Here is a 13,684-nt window from a genome sequence, read left to right as displayed (position 1 = left end):
TAGATCAGGTACACTGATACACTGTGCAAGAACAGGCCAAATTATAATTCAATTTGCAGCAATTCCTGAACGTCTGAGAAGTTTTTTGCTTTTTCTCCGCCAGTCATCATGACTCAGTGTAACAACTGCCAGTGTCATTCATATACTGATCAGCATTCACGAGGTGCTTTGCATTGACTATTTATGGTTAAAAAATCTGACTCTTTTTTTGGCGTACGCCATTTTGGGCTTTTGGGCGTACGTACACTTATAGTAAGGATCCAGTTTTATAAATGAGACCCCAGGTGATTTATGAAAGCCTGTAGCTTTTTCTCTGCGATTGAGGTCAATGTGCTCATTCCACTCAAATGTTCAAAGTGTTGTGATTGTAACATTGCACAATACAACTGGACTGCTTGTGTGGTTCAGCTGCACAGGTGCTCCCTCACAGTGCAAAAACAAAGAAAAAAAAGCTAAATGTAAGTCACTGGTTAGTACCAGGGAGCGGTGTGAGACAGGAGCTACCTTTGACCCAAACTGTTCGTTAGACCCAACAGTTTGCTAATGGTATTTGCTGTAGCACTCCCTTCCCCTCACGGAGCACAGAGCACCACGCTCCGATGAAGCAGATGAACGGAGTTTGCCGACCTGGCACTGGCTGGAAGGGAGAAAGAGGCCAGAGGAGGTCAGGCCTGGCAGCCTCCTCTCTCCCGCTCGCCTTCCCTCCTCACTCCGTCCTGCCAGCTCATTAAGGTCTACAAATGGCACATCAGCTCGGCTGTCTTTGCCTCAACCCCAAACCCCAGCTAAATTGGCAGGCTTAGCCGCATTTGCTCTGAAGCGCCGGGTTCCCTTTTGGGTTTGTTTGAAGCCGACATTGTAGCCATCCCCACCTCCCCCACCCCACCCCTTCAGTCTGGGTGGCAGGCAGCAGTCCTGAGCAGAGGGAGTCTGCTGGATCAGGGAGGGCAGGGAGCTTGGGATGAATCACTCCCGTTTAGTCTCTGCGGCAAGGGGTGAAATGCCATCATTACCCGGCTGCCTATCAAATAAATTGGCAATTACGGGCCTGGGATTGCGAGTAAACAGCATGTTACTCCTTTTTTTCCACCCAAGGCTCTTGATGAGAGGCGGGTGCATTAGAGAGAAGCTCCGGAGTACTGGGTCAGAGCCCGCCAGTCAGTCTTGGCCAGCCTGATGAGAGGCACAAGAGGCAGACTATAATGAATGCACCCCTATATTTCAGTGGGCATTTTAATCATAAGCCAAAGCTTCCTGTTGTATTCTGCTTTAGCTGTTCTACTGAGTAAATTCTGCCAGTTGAATTGAAACAGATGCAATGCTGTCTAATGTTTTTGGACAACACCTTCATATAGTACATTGTGTGGAATATCCTCCTGTAACATCGGGTAATGGTTTGTGTGTTGGCCTAGTTAGACAGGTTGTAACATTATTATTAATACTAGCACTTTATTGGTGTTAGTCCAGACAGTTTTGCATGCCGTTTTTTTCAGACTGAAATGAAAATGTGAAAATTGTGGGTTCCTGAAATCCATACTTCTGTGTCCTGGCTCCTCTCACAAGAGAAGGTTTTCTTGCGGTGAGGTCTTGGAAAGTTGTTTTGTAATGAAACATCTGGAAGTGATATTGTTAAAAGTCAATCACATCGTCTTCCTGTGCTTTTGAAGCGGTTTCAGGCCAAACACAGCTAAAGTCTCTCTTATGGCTGGTAAAACTGCACTCAGTTATTACTGGCTTTCCGCTGAAAACATGACAGCCTATTCAGAATCCTGTGTGCATGTGGTGAAACCATTTAAAATACTCAAATTACAGCTTTTGGAAACGGATTAATGTCATAAAGTATATTTGTTGTTGTAAAAATCACTATTATGATTAAATGTGCTGGAGCATACCAAGGCTGCACATAATGTTTTGTCCTTGACCTCCGAGTACAGTCTTTTCCGTAAGCTTCTTGTCTGAACTGAATCTCACTGTCCAAGTGAACTGCTTATGTAATCCCACCTCCTCAGTACATTCTCCAATTATTTCCTGACACTCTGATGTAAATGAGGTCGCAGTCTCCCTACATGTCCAGATATGCAGGCCAATTTGCTCCAACATAGAACTTGTAATTGCTTGCATCAATTATCCATCTCTTTCTCTCTCTGCCTTTCAATAATTTGAAATGTTTCCTATTAGAGACAAGCATTTAGATATGGAAGTAGGAATTCTGTACCTATAATTAGCTCATTATCATGGGATCGTACTGCTGAGGCTCCAGTGTGTGCACAGTGACAGTGTGAAATGAGCAGCAGATGCAGTGCGAGGATACTTGATAGTCTTTTTGACTGTTTAATGGGCTTTCAGCAGTGATGTAAATAAGTCAGGACAGATTAAAGGACTAAAGACAATACAAATACAGATATAGTACAGTATTTCGTATCCTATACTGGTGTCCAGATGTACATAGCAGGGACAGAATGGCAGTCAACTGGTTAACCTTACAAACTACACATCATATAGACAAACAAACAGACAAAAAGCCGATGACTGCATACCCGCACATGCAGTCATCTGGGGGTGTAATAGCTGAAGGTAGTTTTACCAGCTTTTGATGTAATACTTGAAACAATGAAGAGGCCAGCTGAGAAGTCCTGAGAGATCAAATTGACTGGTATCTAATAGGAGAAGTAAGTGTGTTTTACCACTAAAATCTCAAAATCATCCACTTCTGTGATCATACATGAACCCATTTAAAGCACAAGGTTTTGACAGGATGACTCACTCTTTGATTCATGCCATCTGGCGTTCCTATTAATTCATAAGGAACACCTGGTACGCATAGTAGAACATTTTCTTCCCACTAGCTACCTAACTTTATCTCAATTTCCTGTGTGCTGAAGAGATCATGTCCACCTTATTTTTTCTCATTCATTATGCCAGGTTCTGTTGTTCACTGCACAGTCAGCTTGCCAGAGGATCCAGAGACGAGATCACTTGAATTGCCTACACCTTCGACTCTAAATCAAGCTGATGAATAGGCTGTCTCCCAGGAAGTGGCCAGACATGCTTATTACCACCTCTGGCACTCCAAATCAAGCCCCCTTTTCTCTCTTTTATTTCTCTTTCCCATTTTCTCTCACATCGCCTGCAGTCGGATGTCAGAGACAGATTGTGACACTTTGTGACATGGCAGTCGGGCAAAATTATGCTGCGCCTCCATTGCCCTGCCAGTACCCCAACAGCCGGATGTCCGTCAGGGGCCTGTGAGACGTCCTCCTGGACGGCTTGTCTCTACAACTGCTTGGGGCACGCCTTGCGCTCTATCTACGTTCACAAGTGTTTAACTCAGACTCGGCTGCATCTCCTTTCCAGAAATCTAATTAGAATGAGAGAAGCACAGTGTGATTGTATGCAGTGACCTCTGAGCAGCCCCCAGGTTGAGAATACATGGCACTAGTTTATCTCTGCTAATTATTTACCACACCCAAAGGCCTTGAACACGAAATAAAATAGGAGGAATCAGAGGAGCATTGTGACCTTTACTGTTGTTATACACCCAGCAAAATAAGGCTCTTTAATTGTTGAAATTGATACAGAGCGAGGTTGGTGGGGTAAATACTGTTCATGCTGATGCTGACTCAATGCAATCCCTCAGTGCTGTGGATGATAAATCTATTCTCATGGAAGATTAATGGACTGGAGAAGTGGTGTTGAATGTCATTGTTGAAGGTTGAAAGTATTGAGCGCCTGAATCCTATCCATATGTTTTCAGGAATGACATAAATAGGCTCAGCCGGAATCCATTTTGACTTATCAAGCTTAAACCAGTGCCAGAGCCACACGATACTTGCCAAGTATTCAGGCTCTGAGGCTTCCAATAACAAATCCTATTCCACATAATTTCCACTGAAATTGGCCATGGCCATGCACTGCCACCCTGTTTTTGCTTTTGCTGTGCGTCTCGCAGCTCTTGGCTACGTATCACGTCCATATTCCCTGTAACCCAAACCCTGTAGCCCCAATTTTTGATGTCATACCGGGCTTTGGCGAGGGAGTCTCTCTGCTCTTTGTTCCAGCCTTTTCAGCGTGGAGCCTGTTCCGGTGGGGTAAGTTGAATAAGTGGAGCCCGGAGGAGTCTCTACAAAGGTCTCACTCTGATTGGATGCAGCAGAGCCCAAGGAGAGAGCGCCGGTTGCCATAGCAATGAGAGCAATGTGGGAACTGGCTGCATGAAGGAGTAAGGGGAAGTGGTGCTTTCTTTTGTGATGGGAGGTCTTCATCGACTGACATTCCTCTTTATGAATACACACTAGCCAACACACACATAAACACAAATACACAAGGGCACACAAACGGTATTACACGCACCTTTTTACCCCCCAAGGAGAAGCTGAGCTAGACTGCATACTTCAATCACAATGGCCTGGTAGGGGTGTACTCGGGCCCAAGCTGGGAACCAGAGAAAACACAATCAGACACTCCGGGAGTCCAGAACCATCTCCCCCTCATAAACATGATTACTGGCCATTCACTGCTACATATCGCTTACCTCTCCGAAGCCAACAAATCATCCTTACCCTCTCTCCTGGCTCATCACAGCCACTATAAACAAAGAAGTGACGGAAATATCTGTGTAAGATGTTGTAATTCTTTAACCCATAGCATTCAGTCCACATGAATATCCGAGGGGTGATGCAAACCTCTCCAAGGACCATATGTTTGTGTTCATGTGTGTGTTTTATATATGTGTGTCCCTGGTGTGTGTATGTTTATACCACAGAGTTTAGCTGCGGGGTTTAGAAGCTGTGTGGGAGGGTTGAGTTTTGTGTGTGTGTGTTGTGTCTAGTCTTGTTGAGTTTGTTTGTTATGCACAAGGGGCTGAGAATGCTGTACTGGGATTACACAGGAAGGCCTGCTGATTCACGAACCCAATCTGTCATGTCTATAGGCCAAACACAGCAGTTTAATATACATCTTCTCTCATGCGTGTGATCCTGCTGTTTTTGACAGCTGAACTAAAAAATGAAATGGAATCATAAGGTACCTAGAGAATCTCTGCCGCTCTCCACAAACAAAATGCCTTTTAGTTATGCAGCAATATGTGCGATCAAGCTTTTCATCAGCTTTGTTGAGGTGACTTCTCATATGTCCGTAAAAAATGTCACAAAATCATAAGTCTTAATTTATGTCAATAAAAACCTATTTGATATATAACAAGGAATTGTACAATGATCTACAATGCTACAAAGAAATGTGTCAGACAAAATCTGTTTCACAGATTTAAATGTTCCACAATTTTTGTGCACTAAAATACTTGTTATGACCCGGCTCTTAGGCCACAACAAATAGGAGACACACCATGATAAAGTTTTAGAAACATATACTTTATTAAACCAAATCAAACCAAATTAGACCAAATGAAAGGATTATTAAGGTGTGGGGTGTTGTTGTCAGTATAGCCAGTGGTGTAAATGTGCATGAGTGATGGATGTGTGAGTGTAAAGTGCAGACAAAGCATACAGATGGACTAAAGCAACATAACCAAATATAAAAGGGAGCCAGAATATTAGAGCCAGAATATTAGAAACTGAATATAATGCAGTCCAATACAACAACACAACTATGGCTCCAAGAATGAACGAAAACTGAGGATGATAAACTTTGTAAAGGTAGAATTTATTCCATGATATTGCACAAATGTACCTAATAAAGTGGCCGCTGAGTGCAAGTTGCAGGGTACAAAGCATGTAAGCTTCAAAGTGCAGATAAACACCAGACTTAGTAGGTAAATGCCGGATGGTAAAACTGTGATATTGCCAATGATGCCAAAGTTACTTTGGCAGTTAAAACCTCAGTTATGTGCACATCAGGATGTGTGCTGTTTTAAAACCGGCTTACATGCTTAACATTGTAAAGCACTGTTTTCAAATGGGAAACTAGGGGAAAATACTGTATAGTGATAATAAGCATGGGAAACAGTGAATTGTGTTACTAAGCGTTACACAGAACAGCCAAGTGATGCCACACTCACAATGTGAGAACATATTGCTATTATTATGTTTTGCATGTGCTTTGAATTGAGCCCATGTTTTTCTTTTTGACAGACTACACTGTACAATGCTGTGCATCATAGCCATTCTTTTCCCTTGTGCTGGAGAAGGGCATGTTCTGTCTTATTCAAGGCCGGTGCGTCTGGCAAGATTACTGTGAGGCATTGGATGTCACATCACTTCTATTTCAGTAGCAAGTGCAATTTTCCTTAAACCTCAAAGCAACAGCGCCAACAAAAACTAAATAGATATATACTGTAGATAGATGGACAGACAGACACACAGATGTACCAAGAAAGACAGAGAGATAGTGCTGCTGGAATTACAGTTGCGGAAGATTATTCCGGAGACATTATTTCCCCCAAGTCGTGGGCTTAAGTCAAATTTGGAAGAGAAATGAAATTGCCAGCAGTGAAAAACCAGACTAGGTAGGAGTTCATGAGTAGAGAAATAACATTTTCATTTGTTTCTGCCCCAGTGGGAGACGAGGAGCCTTTCAGTAAATAGAGACAGCTATGAGAAATGATTTTTTTGGTTGGTGGGATATTGTTTTAACGTGCACTTATCCATCTGCAATCTAGATGTCAGGCCTCAGGAATCCACAGGATGGCCATTCGACTGTTGTCTTCATGGCACACAAGTGTTGGCCTCGTCTCGCCTCCAATTGTCTCTGTTAGTGTCCCATTTCCAGTGGTGATTCAGTCCTATATGTGGTCTTCCCTTTTTTTTTTGTTACTCTCTTTGTTAAGAGCCACCAGCTGATGCTACAGTACACTTGGAATTCAGGATTTTTATATTGAGCTTTGCTGTGAATTGAAATAAAAAATTCCATCCTGGCTTCTGAGATTGTCATTTTCCCGTGCACAAGCTAGTAGAGGTACAGTATTATTTATTCCACTGCAAGATAATAAATCAAGTATGGGATCAGAGATTGGCACATGGTATCAGTTTTAGTAGATTTTGTTTTTGCCAGCACTGTCCCATTGTGTTTCTTTTTGTTTTGTGTTTTGGAGCCCAGTTTGCCTGAGGTAACAATGTGTCACAATCCACTCTTGCTTTGTTTGTGGTGTCAAGATTGTCTTAACTTGTCACATGCATTGTGCGCCTTGCTTTATCTTCACTATCACTTGATATCTTTGTCTTTTCATATTCGGGCTACTGTACTGTTGTGCGTGTCTGACAATAGTGTACATGCACCTGGATAAATGGTCATGCTGTATTATCACGGTTAAGTGTTATCTGGTTTCAAAGAGATATCCAGGGGATTATTAGGGGATTACTTACCACTTCCGTAAACTGCAGCTGTCCACTTCTTTGAGATGTCTGATCAATGATTGCGTTTCTATATACGTTGGCTCCCTATTGAAGTTATTTATATGGTGCTTTACAATTCATGATTAATCTGCAGGAGCAAAGCTTTGATCCAGAGCTGTCAGCGGAGATGTACTCCCAGGTGATTACGTCTACTTCCTGTCGTCCACTGTCAGCCAGCACATAAAGCACTTGTCACATGGCCCATTCTGATTATGGTTGATATTGACACTGGAATTGAATAAATGTATGCAATGAGAAGATTAGTGTTTCCCAAGAGGCGTGCATCCCCCTGCTGCATTCCTTGCTGATGAGGCTCGCTGAGCCTTTTGAGAGACTTGTTTAATACAGGCAAATCCTATCTCTGACTACATAATGTCTAAATAAAAAAGATGGACGAAGATTAATCTGCTGGCCATCTTAAATGGAACAGCAGTGATCTCACAGTAAAGCAGGGATGAAATTGCACTTAGGCTTTTTGTTGAAAAAAATGTGCATAATTGCAAATTCGCTCCACTTTGCATTGCATAACAGTCGACCCCTGCCATTAAATATTGCAGATCCGAGCCCTCAAGAGGAGGCATTTTGCTCTGATAAAGTGACATGGTACAGAAAGGATTTGTCTCCATCTTCTTCCCCACCTATAAATGTGGGTGGAATGATGTGTGCACCTGTTTTTTTGTCTCCCTTTGTCTTCAGAAGCACACCGTTATATTTGACAGTACGGTTTGTTGTAGTGCACGGATGTAAAATCTTCTGTAAACTCATTAGATGATTGGATCTGACCTGTTTAAAGGGAGTCACATCAGCTGTGTTTGGGTAGTGGTGAGAGGTCAGAGGGCAGCGCAGGACCACATAGTACAGGGGATTGGATGGGATTAACCTTGGCCTGCCCCTTTGGCCCCAGGCCCATATGGGCCAGGAAGAGTGGAATTAGCCAAGCCAGGCAGGGCCATCTGATTCCAAGCCCTCATCCAATTACTGCCTTATCTGCTGGCCAAATGAGATCAATGCATGGAGGGCAGGGAGACCTGGCAGGCTGGCGAAGGTGCGATAATCAGCAGCAGGGAGCAAGGCACTTAACTCCCCTATGTCCCTGAAAGAGCCAGAGCATGTGTTAGGAGCACCACTCACTGCCATTAGCTCCCTGCCCCTGCTGGAGCCTGACCTGCACTTTGCATGAGGACAACCTGGTGTAGTGCATTTAGGCGTCTTGGCTTTTTGTGTTCAAGTACTGCACTTAGGAAGATGAATATAATAATTACAGTTTTACCACTTATTCTTTGTTTTATCTACCCAGCAGATTACACTGGCTAAAAGGTAGAAGAGTGGGAAAAAAACTGTGTAATTGCTTTTTATATGTATTGCATATGAAAGGCACTTGTAGGCATTTTGGTTAAGAACAACCCTGCACAGTTAATATAGTCCACTGTTAATTCTCTTGTCAATTAGGGGGAAAAACAAATGTTTGACGTTTGGAGGTATAATTATGAAAATAATTAACCTCTGTGTGCCATAAAAGCAGACAGTTTTGCTCTCTACCTGCACTTCTTGAAATTGAGTTAGCTGAATGAGTCTCCAGTTTTAAAAGGAGGGCGTCAGTTAAATGGAATATTTTTCTGATGTGAAATTGTTTTATCCTCTTATTTATGTTCTCTTATATTCTCTTTTTAAGACTAGTGACATATTGATGACAGACAGCTGCCATTAACCAAAACTTTACAGTAAGTAGTTATACCTGGAAAGAGTGGCTTGATTTTAAAATGTGTCATCAAAATGGAAGTTTTGATAGAAAAGGTCTTTGCTGGCTCAGCCTTTATATAAAGTAAAGCTCTTCATATGTATTCCTGATACTTCTGCCATGCCAGTGATTGTATTGCAGCACTGATGTGTCCCTTAGCCATCTGGAGGACCGTTCTGTGCCCACAATATGGCCAGAGAGGGACCCATTCTGTTGAATTTATGTTCGGCTATTTCTTCTCATGCTTGTGTTCTGGGCACGAGTATCCATTGGAGAGCAATAGGAAGCCCTGAAAGAGTGTCCGTCCTCAGCTGTGGTCCGGCGATTGTACATCCACCACCACTACCCTGCACTTGCCCCCCTCCCACCTGTCCCTGGCTGCTCCTCCTCTTCTCAGCCCAGTTAGATTAAAGTCCTCTTAAATTCACCACAGCAGGCCGGCTGCACAGGGAGAGCTGGCATCACAGGGGCCCTCTGACAATCAGCGCCCGGCTAGAGAGCACTAATGAGCGCTGGGAGGGGAGGTGGGGGCGTTGGCGGATTGCACGCAGACAGCAGCAGTGGTGGGTAGGATTGGAGGGGGTTGTTAGGAAGGGAGGCAGTGGGCTGGTATGCTGCTGGGCTGGGTCCGGTACAGCACTGACTAGATTAGCTTCCAGGGGGCAGAGCTGCAGTCAGTTTGGGAAAATATCACAGCCCATTAGTTAGGAGCAATGAAATGGAGTCAACTTCTGGGACTCCATTAGGCACGCTGCGCTTAGGCAGACAGCGTCCCTCGGTGTGATGTTGCTATTCTGGAAGGATTGAGCACAGAGATATAATTGGACTGGGGAAATCAAGCAAGTTTCAGTGGTCCTGGTGGGGCTCTCAGACAGAAAATGAGAACACAGGCCTTTGTATTTTCTCTCCCTCTCTCTGTTAGCTTTACAGCTTTTTGAAAATCAGGAGTGAAAAGGCAGCCAGTGTGCTTGGGTTTTTCATTGTTATGTCTCCTCTTTCTCTCTCTGTGTCTCATTCTGTAGCTCTGTCTCTCTGTCTGCCTCTCCCTCCTTCTGTTTTTCTTATTGGATTTTTCCATCTGCTTTAAATTCATTTTTTTTTTCATTTGTGGCTCCAGCTCTTGCTAACCCTAAGCTAAACAATATGCATTTATTCATCCGTGCCTTTCTCTAAGCATTGATGAGACTGAGGTTTGCGCTTGATAATAAACATGGCTTAGTCTAACACAGGCTGCTTGCTAAGCCTCGCAAGGCTGTTTACTGCAGATCAGTGCCAGCTTACTCCACTAGTTTGGAATTTACTACTGCATCCATGAAAGCAATGCCCAAGTATATAGTATACCAAATTTGTCCTCCTCCTCTGAATTGCCTCCAACAATGATATCTAGATAGCTAGCTGACATTTTGCTTCCTTATAGGCACAACTCAGATGTGGATAGAGCGGACAGGCCCCAGTGCTTCACATAATTGATGTGCAGTTTTTAGCACGAGCATGGGACGTCTCCATCCCTCCAATTTCTAACGGGCATGCCTCACTTGGTTTTGCCCAAAACGCTTGATGTACTCTGTCCTAAATAAAGGCCATTTTTGCCAATTCTCCAAGTTAATAAATTTCACTGTAGCAGTCCATCATACCCTTATCATGCCTTCAGATTAGTGCCTGGAGAGTAATTGGATTGAGTCTCTGATGGTGTATTGCCAGTGTCTTTTACGTAGTCAGTGAAATGTTAGCCAATGTATTATTGCTGTAAGGGTAAAGAATTCTGGTGTTGTGTAAATATAGAATATGACTGTTAAGTAGGCCATTTATCAAGTACTTACCATAGCTTTTTCTATGGATTGGTAAGAGATCAATCAGGATCTTCCCATTTAGTCTAATTGGTTTTGTGAGGGATTGGTAAGTATAATTCCATTAGAGGGTCAGAAGGGGATCTGTTCAGTCCAAATACCTGTGTTTTTCTGCCTAATATATTAAGGAGAAAACATGGCTTGAAGCATGGAGAAGAATGTATGATTCACTGGGATAATGCTTGATAAATGGAGTGTGCTGCATCTCTTTTGCTCTGGCTCTTTGTCCTTTCTATTCGTAGAATTATATGCCCATAGCAGGAGAGTGTTGACATTTGTGCACCTCTTGGGAACACATCACCATGAATGTTATCAGCACCTTAAAGACAGCCCTCAGCCCCCATACATCCCTGGTAGGCACTCTCAGCCCCTGCCTCAAAGGGCACACCCCACCTCAACCTTCCACCCCTGACCTGTTTGCCAGCCTGAAGAAAGAGCCCCTGACAGCTCCTTTGATGGTACGGGGAGGGGCCTGGCTTGTAAAGAATAGGTGAAATGGAGGGTAAAAAGGGGGCCAGCCATTTGAAATGTCTGCACTGAGATCTAATCAGGTTGCAGTGGCTGTGCCTCTTTTTAAAGGAGCACCGCGACATTACAACGAGCAGCCTCTCCCGGGTCCAGGCCTCACAGGGCCTCTCATGTCAGCTCCCCCTCCCTGAGTAACCCTCTGGAACACATCATCCACCTCAGTCCCAGCTCTGGATTTATTCCCCCCCTAATGCCGCCTTGACAGGTTTGTTATCTGTTCACCCGGTCGGCGAGCCCTGGAGAGTCACAGCACTGGCAGTTAGAAAGGGGAATGCTACAGGAGAAGCGGGGCAAGTAAATGTCAAGTGAACCACCAAGGATGGATATTATAGCTTCTGGGGACCACAGACAGAGAGAAGGTGGGAGGGAGAGAGAGGCAGACACAGCCTGTCTTTTCTGTCTGTTTTACGGCCCACCACTCAAGATGGCAGTCTGTACTGTATTCTCTCCTATCCATTTCCAGAACATCTAGACTCTTCATTAATGTACACGTTACAATTATACAATACATCCATTTGATCCGTTTTGTACCCAGATATAGAATAAAAGACAATTTGTATGGTTTTGCTGGCAGCCAATCACCACAAGCATTCTTTGATTTAATGCAACATGTGATTGGCCCACTACGGCAGCAGCTATTTGTGGAGTAGTGGTGGCATTTTACGAAACTGAATCCTTCCATTCACAAAATGGGTATCGATTGAAGTAGAACAAAAAGGTATCAAATGAAATACTCTATTGGTATCGGAATCACTTTTAGGGTACTGGTATTAGTACTGGTATCATCAGTTTTTAAACAATACCCCGACCTACTTCCAAAGAGCAGTGATACACACTACAGATAAGCTGGTCACTTAACACACATTAATATAGCTCATTTTCTAACAACGATACCAGTCTAAGCTTCACCTTGAATTTAGAAATGGGAATGATTTCCATTTGCAGTCTTTTGGCAAAGTGCAGACTTATGTAAAGGTTAAAATGGCTTTTATTATAACAAGGCACCAAAACAAAAATCATTTGGAATTTGTGAGTATGTGTGTGCACACCACATGTGACGTTTCCTACTTGGCCCCTCAACACTAAATATATAGTATGTATTCCTACTTTAATGTAAAACATACCTTTAGAAGTATGGCTGTATGCAAAAACATGAAGACAAGTACAGATGATGTTACTGTTTCATATGCTGTTATTATTGAAGCATAAAGACTCACATCCCCTTCAAATACCCAAACTTGATTTCATTATAAAAACCAGAACTCATTCTGTAACAGGGATCTTCTGAAAAATAGTCTCATTGTGCCAAACTACATTTCTAATCAGTTTAACTCCAAACATCTGATTCGCAGACAGCAGTCTCATTTCACGAGCTTGGAATCATAAGGTTCTGTGTGGGTGGAGTGCAGCTCTGAGATATGAAGCATCAAGGATTTGATTATATCAACTGTGAAACTGTCATGTACTTTCTATATTTTGGAATATTTAAGACCCCCAAAATAACAAGGCTCCAAGCCTAAAGTAACATTCAAGGGTTCGTATGATGGAAAAACAATTTTAATGAAAAGAAGTCAGGTGGATCCTTAAAATTCTAATAAAAAAACAACTATATTTTATCAACATTCACTGAGGGTTTATTGCATCCATTATCAAAGTGAAGAGAACATGTTCCTAAAATTGTCAGCCAGCATTGTAGTTATAAGAAAAAATTAAGACTTTAGAATTTAGTTTTTTGTAAAACTGAGATCATCTTGGTTTAATTACAGAATCAGAGTTGATGTTTTTCTGTCATGCATAACAGTTGCAAAATTGCATTGATTCTCACACATTTTGGGCCACATGCTTGCTGTCAAATAATGATTATTTAAAGTATGTAAAGCAATTAGCTTGGTTAGGATATTGCTTCTGAGCGCTATTACAAATCCTTAGTTTTAGACTTGTATTACAAATGATTACTAATACATTATAATGACATTTAATACGTTTAAGAAAATATTTCAGTTAAGTAAAGTCTTCAAGTAATGCCCCTTTACAGCTGTGTTATTAAACCTGTCTGCCTCATTCCCTCTGTTCTCATTTTGACCACGTAATCTTGTAGAGAGGAATCCTCAGATGTATTTTGGGAAGTTTTCAGTGCAACAGGAATTGGATTTTTTCCTCTTGATTAACTGACTGGCTAATAAGGCTTGTCACAACAGTTTCCACCCTCTGGACTTCCAGCAGTA

The 13,684-nt window shown here is 42.7% G+C and overlaps 1 protein-coding gene across 11 annotated transcripts in view; it reads left to right on the top strand.

Annotated features, from left to right (window-relative positions):
* auts2a (activator of transcription and developmental regulator AUTS2 a) overlaps positions 1–13,684 on the top strand; it is a 348,592-nt gene that overhangs the window by 161,900 nt on the left and 173,008 nt on the right. The window lies entirely within an intron of this gene.

Source organism: Sander lucioperca, chromosome 13 (genome assembly GCF_008315115.2).
Source record: "Sander lucioperca isolate FBNREF2018 chromosome 13, SLUC_FBN_1.2, whole genome shotgun sequence".
NCBI classification, from domain to species: domain Eukaryota; kingdom Metazoa; phylum Chordata; class Actinopteri; order Perciformes; family Percidae; genus Sander; species Sander lucioperca.
Note: the sequence above shows the minus strand (reverse complement) of the source record. Positions and strands in the feature narration are given on the sequence as shown.